General features: G+C 53.6%; 1 pseudogene; it reads right to left on the minus strand.

Annotated features, from left to right (window-relative positions):
* Positions 1–882: 882 nt before the first annotated feature.
* On the minus strand, positions 883–6,426 carry LOC116865275 (annotated as a pseudogene).
* Positions 6,427–7,677: the final 1,251 nt, after the last annotated feature.

The raw sequence follows: 7,677 nt of genomic DNA on the forward strand, positions 1-7,677 counted from the left end.
GGTGTGCTTCTAGCCTTGTTTTAGGAAAGAGAGGTCAGCTGAGGGGAGCTCAGTAGTAGTATAGGCTGAGGAGACTCAAGTTTCCTTATCACACCAGTGGCTCCCAGAAATGCTGCCCCTCAGGTCTGGGGCTTTCTGGGGAAGGGATGGGCCCCCTGTCATACTGGGACACTTTGTTACTGGGTAACTTATAGTGACAGGGTGAAGTGTTGTGGCAGCTGAGTATGGATGGGAGTATGGTGCTGAGGGCCCTGGAATGGCTTTGAGGCCCTATGGCTCATCACCAGGACCCAACACCAGGGGCGACCAGGAAGGTGAGACATGAGGCCAGTCCACACACTTTCCATGCAATGTGCAGCCTGCCTGCCACTGACCTCCCCACCTCTCTACCCTACCACCATTATGGGTTTGTTTCTCAATGCCCTTTCTTGGAGGGTCCCCCTCGCATTCCCAGCCAGGTTCTGGGACATCACCCCATTCGTTCTCTCCCTCACCCTCCTTGTCTGGTTTGCCACCAACTCCAGCCTATCCCTCCTCTCCCCCACCCCGTCTCTTCTCTGGTCCGGTCCCGACTCACCTCTAGGCCTAGTGCGGGGGCTAGCCCCACCACCCCCTCTAGTCCTTCACCACCTTTGGTGCCAGAAAGATCCTTTGGGAAAGCAGACCTGACATTGACAGCCTTCGTAAAACCCTGCAGAGCCTCCCCAGTGCCAACCATGGAGACTGGCCTTCAAAGGTCTCATCTACTGTTCCTCCCCGAGGGGCTGCTGCCCTCCAGCAAGGCCAAATCATATACTTTGCCACCTACCCCTTTGCCAACCTGTTGGTGATCCCTTCTACATCACCCAGCTGCCTTTTTTTTTTTTAGGTTAAAAAAAAAAAGATGTATTTCAAAGTGGGAACAGTTGTACGTTACAAAAGTCACCGAATCTTCAACTAAATAAATAAGCAAATGTATGGCCCCCAAAGATGTGGAATTTAGTCTCCAGCTCAATGGCTGCATTTTGACTGTGTTTTGCTTGGGCTTTCGAAATCAGTAGCGCCCCAGTCAGCAGACGGACTACTTCTTGGCCATTTGGGTTCTTTTCCTTTCTTCTAATAAGGAGACCACGTTCTGTCTGTCAAAAACTCTGGCCATTTCTAGGACACCTTTGCTGAACTCATTTTTTACACTTGCATCTGCCCCTTTGTTGAGAAGTAACTGAACTAACTCCTCATGATTATTTAACACGGCCACCATGAGCGGGGTCTTTCCATCTTTATCTCTCATGTTCACGTCCGCTCCACCTTCAATCAGCACAGAAGCGACGCTCTGGTTTTCTGAGACTGCAGAAACTCTCATGAGGGGTGGTCCATCCTGAGCCCATGTCCACAGCATCTACCTCACAGCCATCTTTTATCATCCAGTCGATGACATTGCAGTGGCCTCCATCCGCAGCCCATTGCAGAGTTGTGCAGCCCCCGAAATCTCTGGTCTCCCAGGACGTGCCGTTGTCTTCGGAGATATTTCACAACCTCTAGGTGTCCTGCGTAGCACTCGAGCATCAGATTGTCCTTGCTACTTCCGTTCTTCAGATTCACATCTGTGTCTTTAGAAACAAGGATTTTCACAAGCCTAGGACCTCAGCTGCCATCTGCTGTAGGAAGATCTCCCTGATTGCTCTTGCCCCAGCTGCTCTGGGCTGCGACACTGTGAGGAGTCTTTGGGTTCAGGACTTGGGTCACATCCCACGGTGGAGGGCACTCTGGGCAGCCCAACTGCCCTGGAACCTCCCTGACAGCTTCCCACTCCTCCCTAGGATTCCGTCCACTGTCTCCCCTCCCTTTATCTCTTTGGCCGCTGCCCTGTGCTAAACTCTCCACTCTAGATTTCTCTCCTGGTCAAGGTGGTCAGGATTCCCTATTTCCAAACCTGCTTTCCGATGGGATCCACAGCCCACAATGATGAGTAAAAGGCTGATAATGGCCTCAGTTGGCTCCCTGAGGATTGATGGTGGATATCATGGCACATGGCATAGATGGGGAGACTTTCTGGGCACAGGAGTCTCAGTGAAGCCCCTGCTATCTGTCTCGGGCCATCATCCCTTCTGGGCAGGGGTCCTTGGAAGCCCTAACCTGTGCCTCTCCCGCAACCACTGGCATCAGGTGGGAGGCAGTGCGGAGAAGCAAGCTCAGAGGCTTGAGATTGGACCCAGGTTCTGGCAGGGTGCCCTTAGGCCTCTGTTTCCCCTTCCATAAAAGGAGTACTGGGGCTCTCCTTCCTAGATCAAACTTCTGATGTTCCTAGTAACTTTCATGTGATCATAGTTTAGGAAGGTCCTTTTTTTTTTTTTTTTTTTTTTAGAAGACCATTTACTGAAGCCTGAGGACTCACAAAAAGCCGCACATATGTACTCTATGCAGCCTGATGAGTGTGGAGATTACATGGACCCGTGCACCCACCACCACGGTCTAGGCCATAAACACATTGTCACCTCCAAGGTCTCCTCCTGCCTATGTATTTATTCTTAGCGATAAAATACTGATCATAAGATTTATCCTCTTCTGTGTTTCTCAGCTCAGATGATTTCCTATCACATTGGGAGGTGGGGACACCATCACACTTGACGGCTGAGGGAACTGAGCCTTGGGGCAAGTGGTCTCAGCCGCTTGGTAGCAGAACCAGGCCTAGAGTTGCCCCTGGCTCCTAGAGTCTTCTGGGCTCATTCTGGTTGCTGGGGTGCCAGAGGGCCCCTCAGTACTGGGAATGTGGGAGTGATTCTTCTCCCCATGTGCAGGCGGCAGGGGACACAGATGAGCAGACCTCCTCGCTTTGCACCCCCACCCCACCACTCTCTCCATGTGACTTCCCACCCAGCTTGCTGTATCCAGTCCTGAAAATGGGTCTCTGGCCCCTCAGGCAGACCCCCTGGCCTCTTCACCCTTAGCTCCTCCTCTGGGGAGGGGGCTGGGGAAAGATTCTGTAGGTAGCAGACCAGTGGGCCCTGGCTCTGTGAGGGAGCTTCCTTCTGCAGGAAGGAAGGAGGTCCCTCCCAGCAGGCTTCAGGGACCCTCCCTTTGGCTAGAGGGAGGATCCTGAGGAGAGCTCTTTCAGCAGGGGGTGAGGGCAGAACTGGGCTGGCCCTTGGTGTCCTGCCTCCAGTGAGGTCGTGTCCCTGCACCTGGTACCCCCTTCCCAGCAGACTCACCTATGGGTTTATCTTTGAGCCCAAAGGAAGAAATGTCAAGGCCTGAGGGACAGGCCACCAACTGCCTGATTTGAAGGGTTTTCCCTGATTTGCCCAAGCCTGGGGCCTGAGTTTGAAAAGCCACAGGCATCGGGCCCCTGTTATCAGTTGTGGCTGGAGGGATTTGACCCCCCCGTAGGTTCCCTCAGTTCCCCTGGCTGGCTGGGCCTTAGAGGAAGGGGTGGCACAGTTAGCCCCCTCCTGCTCTTGGCCAGGTGCCACAGCTTGGCTGTTACAGGCCGTATCTCATTTAAAACTCACAATTCCTTGCAAGGTGGTGATTGTGAAACCCATTTTACAGATGGGGAAACAGGCTCAGAGAGTTTGCCCTTGGCCAAGGCTCAGCATTAGTAAGTGGCAGAGCTGAGACTTGAAATCACGTCTCATTTTGATCCCCAGACCCATACAGTGCTAGGCCTGGGCCCAGACTGGTAGTAGCTCCCAGCCTCCTTCAAGAATGGGAAATGGGGGGGCGCCTGGGTGGCTCAGTGGGTTAAGCCTCTGCCTTCGGCTCAGGTCATGATCCCAAGGTTCTGGGATCGAGCCCCGCATCGAGCTCTCTGCTCAGCAGGGAGCCTGCTTCCCCATCTCTCTCTCTGCCTGGTGATCTGTCAAATAAATAAATCGTTAAAAAAAAAAAAAAAAAAGAATGGGAAATGGGAGTGGGTTCTCCATAGACTGTGCCGGAGGGTAGGTCTCAGGGTGCATGAACGCATCACTGAATCACTGTGCTTGCTCTTCTGTAGGAGAAAGGGTCCCTACTGAGAATCTACCGGCCCGACCGTCTGGGGGCCTGGGTGCTGGGCCCACCCAGCTAGGGCCCATCCGTCTATGGGCCTCATGTACATAAGGAAGGAAGGAGAACTTCCTACTATGGGGTTCCTTCGAGCTGAACACCCTAGTCCTAAAAATCCAGATGACAGACTCAAAGACCTCAGGTTGTGGGTGGTGGGAAATCTGGCAAGTGCATTGATATGGCTCTTGTGTGTGTGTTGAGTGAGAGGGGTCATCTCGGAGTGGCCTTTTAGAAAGCCAGGAGGCCAAAGTCCCCTGATGGACCCATGGACATCCCTTCCCCCCACCTCTGCCTACACTGCCCATAAACAAATTTTTTGGCTCTTAGGACCCTTTGGTCTCTGAGCAAAGCTTTTGGAGCAGACTGTACCTCCCTATCCATGTCTGGGCTGGGAGCCTGGCCCTGGATCTGTGGACCGCCCCTCTCTGGCTGCAGGGCTGACTTTTTTCACTGTCTAGGCCAAGCCAGAGGAAACCTGCACCTCCCAGAGAAACCACAAGGTGGCACTCAAGCACCATGTTGGGGAAAGGCTGCCCAGGCGTGTGCTTGGGGGCAGGTGCAGTCCTGGACCTGCCCAGATAGTTTGAGATGCTTTGCTCTTGGACTTTCCTGTTGTGCCCTACCACTTTTCCAGACTCCCACCTGCCCCCCAGACTGTGAGCTTGAGTCAATCAGAACATGCTGGTGTCAAGGCCTGGGACAAGGTATCTTGGCTCTGTGTGGTCCTGGAAAATTGTTTTCCCTCTTTGAACCTCAGTGTGCTTTTCTGAGAAATGGGCATAACAGTAACACCAATCCTATCTCCATCCATCCATCCATTCATTCAACACATATTTATTGAGCACCTAGTAGGCTATGTGTAATATAGCAGTGAACAAGCAAAACTTCAGAGAGATGTCCTGAGCATCAACCAAATGAGATAACAACTGTACCTTACTTAGCACTGTAGCTCACACACAGCATGGAGTCTATACAGTGAACTAAGGCTATCTCTCTAACCCTCATGATAGCTCTGCATGGTTGTCCCTAGTATTAACCCCATGTTATGGAAGGGAAAACAGGTAAAGGGCACACATTTGCCAAGGCCCGTGCAGCCAGTAAGTGGCAGAGCTGAGACTTGAACTTGGGCTGTGAGACAGCCCTACAGCTGCTGGTTCCCACATTTAATGTGTGTTTGTGTGTGTGTGTGTGTGTTTGTGTGTGTGCGTGTGTGTGTGCGTGTGTGTACATACGTGTGTCCTCTGTGCTCCCTCCAGATCTTCCCTGGGGGACTTTGGATTAAACTGGGTCACTTCCTTAGACCTCCTCTATCCTGATCCTCAGCCTCCTTCCTTCCCTCCAATCTCTACCGCCTCCTGCAGGTTTGTTCCTTTCTGGCAGAGGAAGTCACTGGCCACCAATGATTCAGGAGCTCCTAGAAGGTCCCAGGCCCAGCTCCTTTCTGCTGCCACCTGGGGTCAACGCCTGCTGGTGAATGGAGGTCAGAGCTCTCTGCCCTGGTGCTGGCTCCCTCGTGACAACCACCACACTGAGCTCAGACCTTTGCTAAGGGGCAGAGAGGAGAGACCACCTAAGAATGTTCTCTCAGGGACATTGTGTGGCCACCATCTGAATGGAAGGGGACAGCAGGACACGTCTACCCCAAACTCCCCATTTCTGCACAGGCCATGGGATTCTTTGGAGGCAAAGGCAGAAGAAGAGAGAGGGTCCTGGGGCTCAAGGTTACACCTGAGCAGGGAGAGGCAGGAAGGCATCTGTCAGGCCCCCTTCCCTGGGATGCCTCCTCTTCTCATGTAATGTGAATATGTCTTGCTTGGCTTACTGACCCTGGTTGTGAGTTCCCTGCGAAGAGGCAGGTCTGCCCTACACATCGCCCATCTTAGTGTGTGTCACTGGCCCTGCAGGGTGTGACGGGGGCGGAGGCTGAGGAAGGCTGCCTGTCCTGCCAGGGTGCTGAGCCTTCTCTGGGCAGAAAAGCCCTGGGTTTCTGTCTAGACTCAGCCACCACCAGCTGGGTGACCTTGGGCAGTGACTCAAGGTCCCAAACCTCAGCTTCCTCATCTGTGAGGCAGTGGAGCTATTTCTACACCATTCTAGAATTTGCAGACCACAATCACCTACATTATGATGCTCAGGCTTCAGGACAACCGGCGTTATTGTGGGATGGACACTGCCCACCGCTTACCAAATGATAAAGCTCAGCTTGGAGAGGTAGGTGACCTCTTAGACTGACCCCTGACCTGTCCTCCCACTGCAAGTATGTTCTGTCTCTTCCTGCTTGGGGAGGGCAGGGCGAGCATCTAACTGATCCTGAAAACTCCAGGGCTGGTTCGGAACCTGGCTTGGATTCATGGAGCGATCATGGTTTTTGAACCGCTGGCCCCAAAGCCTGTGATTTTCCATTCCACCGGGCTATGGAAAAGTATTCACCACAGTCATTGAATGAATGAATGTGTTCGCTGCCAGGACTATGATGGGCATTTTACACACACTGTCATTAGCCTCCCAGTGTCACAGAATACATATGATAACATCCCCACTTTGTAGATGAAGAAGCAAAGACTCAGAAGTTAAGTTGGGGCAGTTTTCACAGCTGGTTCAGTGGCAGTGATTTGAGCCCAAATTAATCTCACTTCTTTGTAGGGAAAGGCTGCACGAGGCAGGCGAACTCAAAATCTCTGTGCCTCAGTTTCCTTATTTGTGAAATACGGATAGGACTTGCACCTCGCCGGGCTTCCCTGGAGACTCAACAGGCTGATGCTCTGAGATAGCAACCTTTGGTTTATCATCTTTACCTCCCTCTCCCCTCCCCTCCCTCCTCAGCTGGTGTGAGAGGAGATGGGCTAGCGAGGGGAGCAGCCTCTGTGAACTGGCCCAGGGGTGGGGATGTGGGGCCCATGCTTGTGTAGAGAACCGGATATCATCTCTCTTTCAGGGAGGGAACGTCCTGGCCCTGCTCCGGGGTGTGGAGGGGGCTGCTGCCCCACCAGGTGTCCCGGGATGGGGTAAGGAGTGAGGATAGAGCTAGGGCACCCATCACCAGGTTGAGGGCACCCTCAAGGCTGAGGTTCAGGGGGTGGGGACTGGAGGCACCTCAGGCCCAGACTGCCAGGCTACCGCTGAGGACTGAGCCAGTCCCAGCGGTGACAGCAGCATATCCAGGGTGCAGCTGGGTCTGGGCAACCTGGACAAACATGGGCACCAGCAGGGACCTGGGAGTGCCCTCCCCCCCAGGACTGGGAAAGTATGGGCCACTGTGGAGAAAGTTATGACCACGTGGGAGACAGTTGTGGATGCTCCAACTTTTCTCGCCCTGAGCTCATCTCTCTCTGTCCCTGAGGCTGGCTGATGATTTGCCACCAATTAGGCCATAATGAGCTGGGCCTTGGTGGCCCGAGAGGCTCTTCTGGGGAACAGGGGCTCGGCAGGACACCTGGGGCCCCGTTACAGCAGCCTGGGCCCGATGCTGGGGCCAGCTCTGGCCAGAGCCCCAAGGAGATCCGCCGGCCCCAGGTGCCCACGTCACTTGCTCGCCCAGCTAAACTTTTAATGAGTGGAAATGGCCACTCTCTCACCTGACTGTAGCCAGGCCTGCCACCTGGGTCCTGCTCACTCCTCCTTAAAGAGCCAGAGCCATTTCTAGAGTATGGCTTG

Source organism: Lontra canadensis, unplaced genomic scaffold (assembly GCF_010015895.1).
Source record: "Lontra canadensis isolate GAN:19392208 unplaced genomic scaffold, GSC_riverotter_1.0 scaffold7, whole genome shotgun sequence".
Classification (NCBI taxonomy): Eukaryota; Metazoa; Chordata; class Mammalia; order Carnivora; family Mustelidae; genus Lontra; species Lontra canadensis.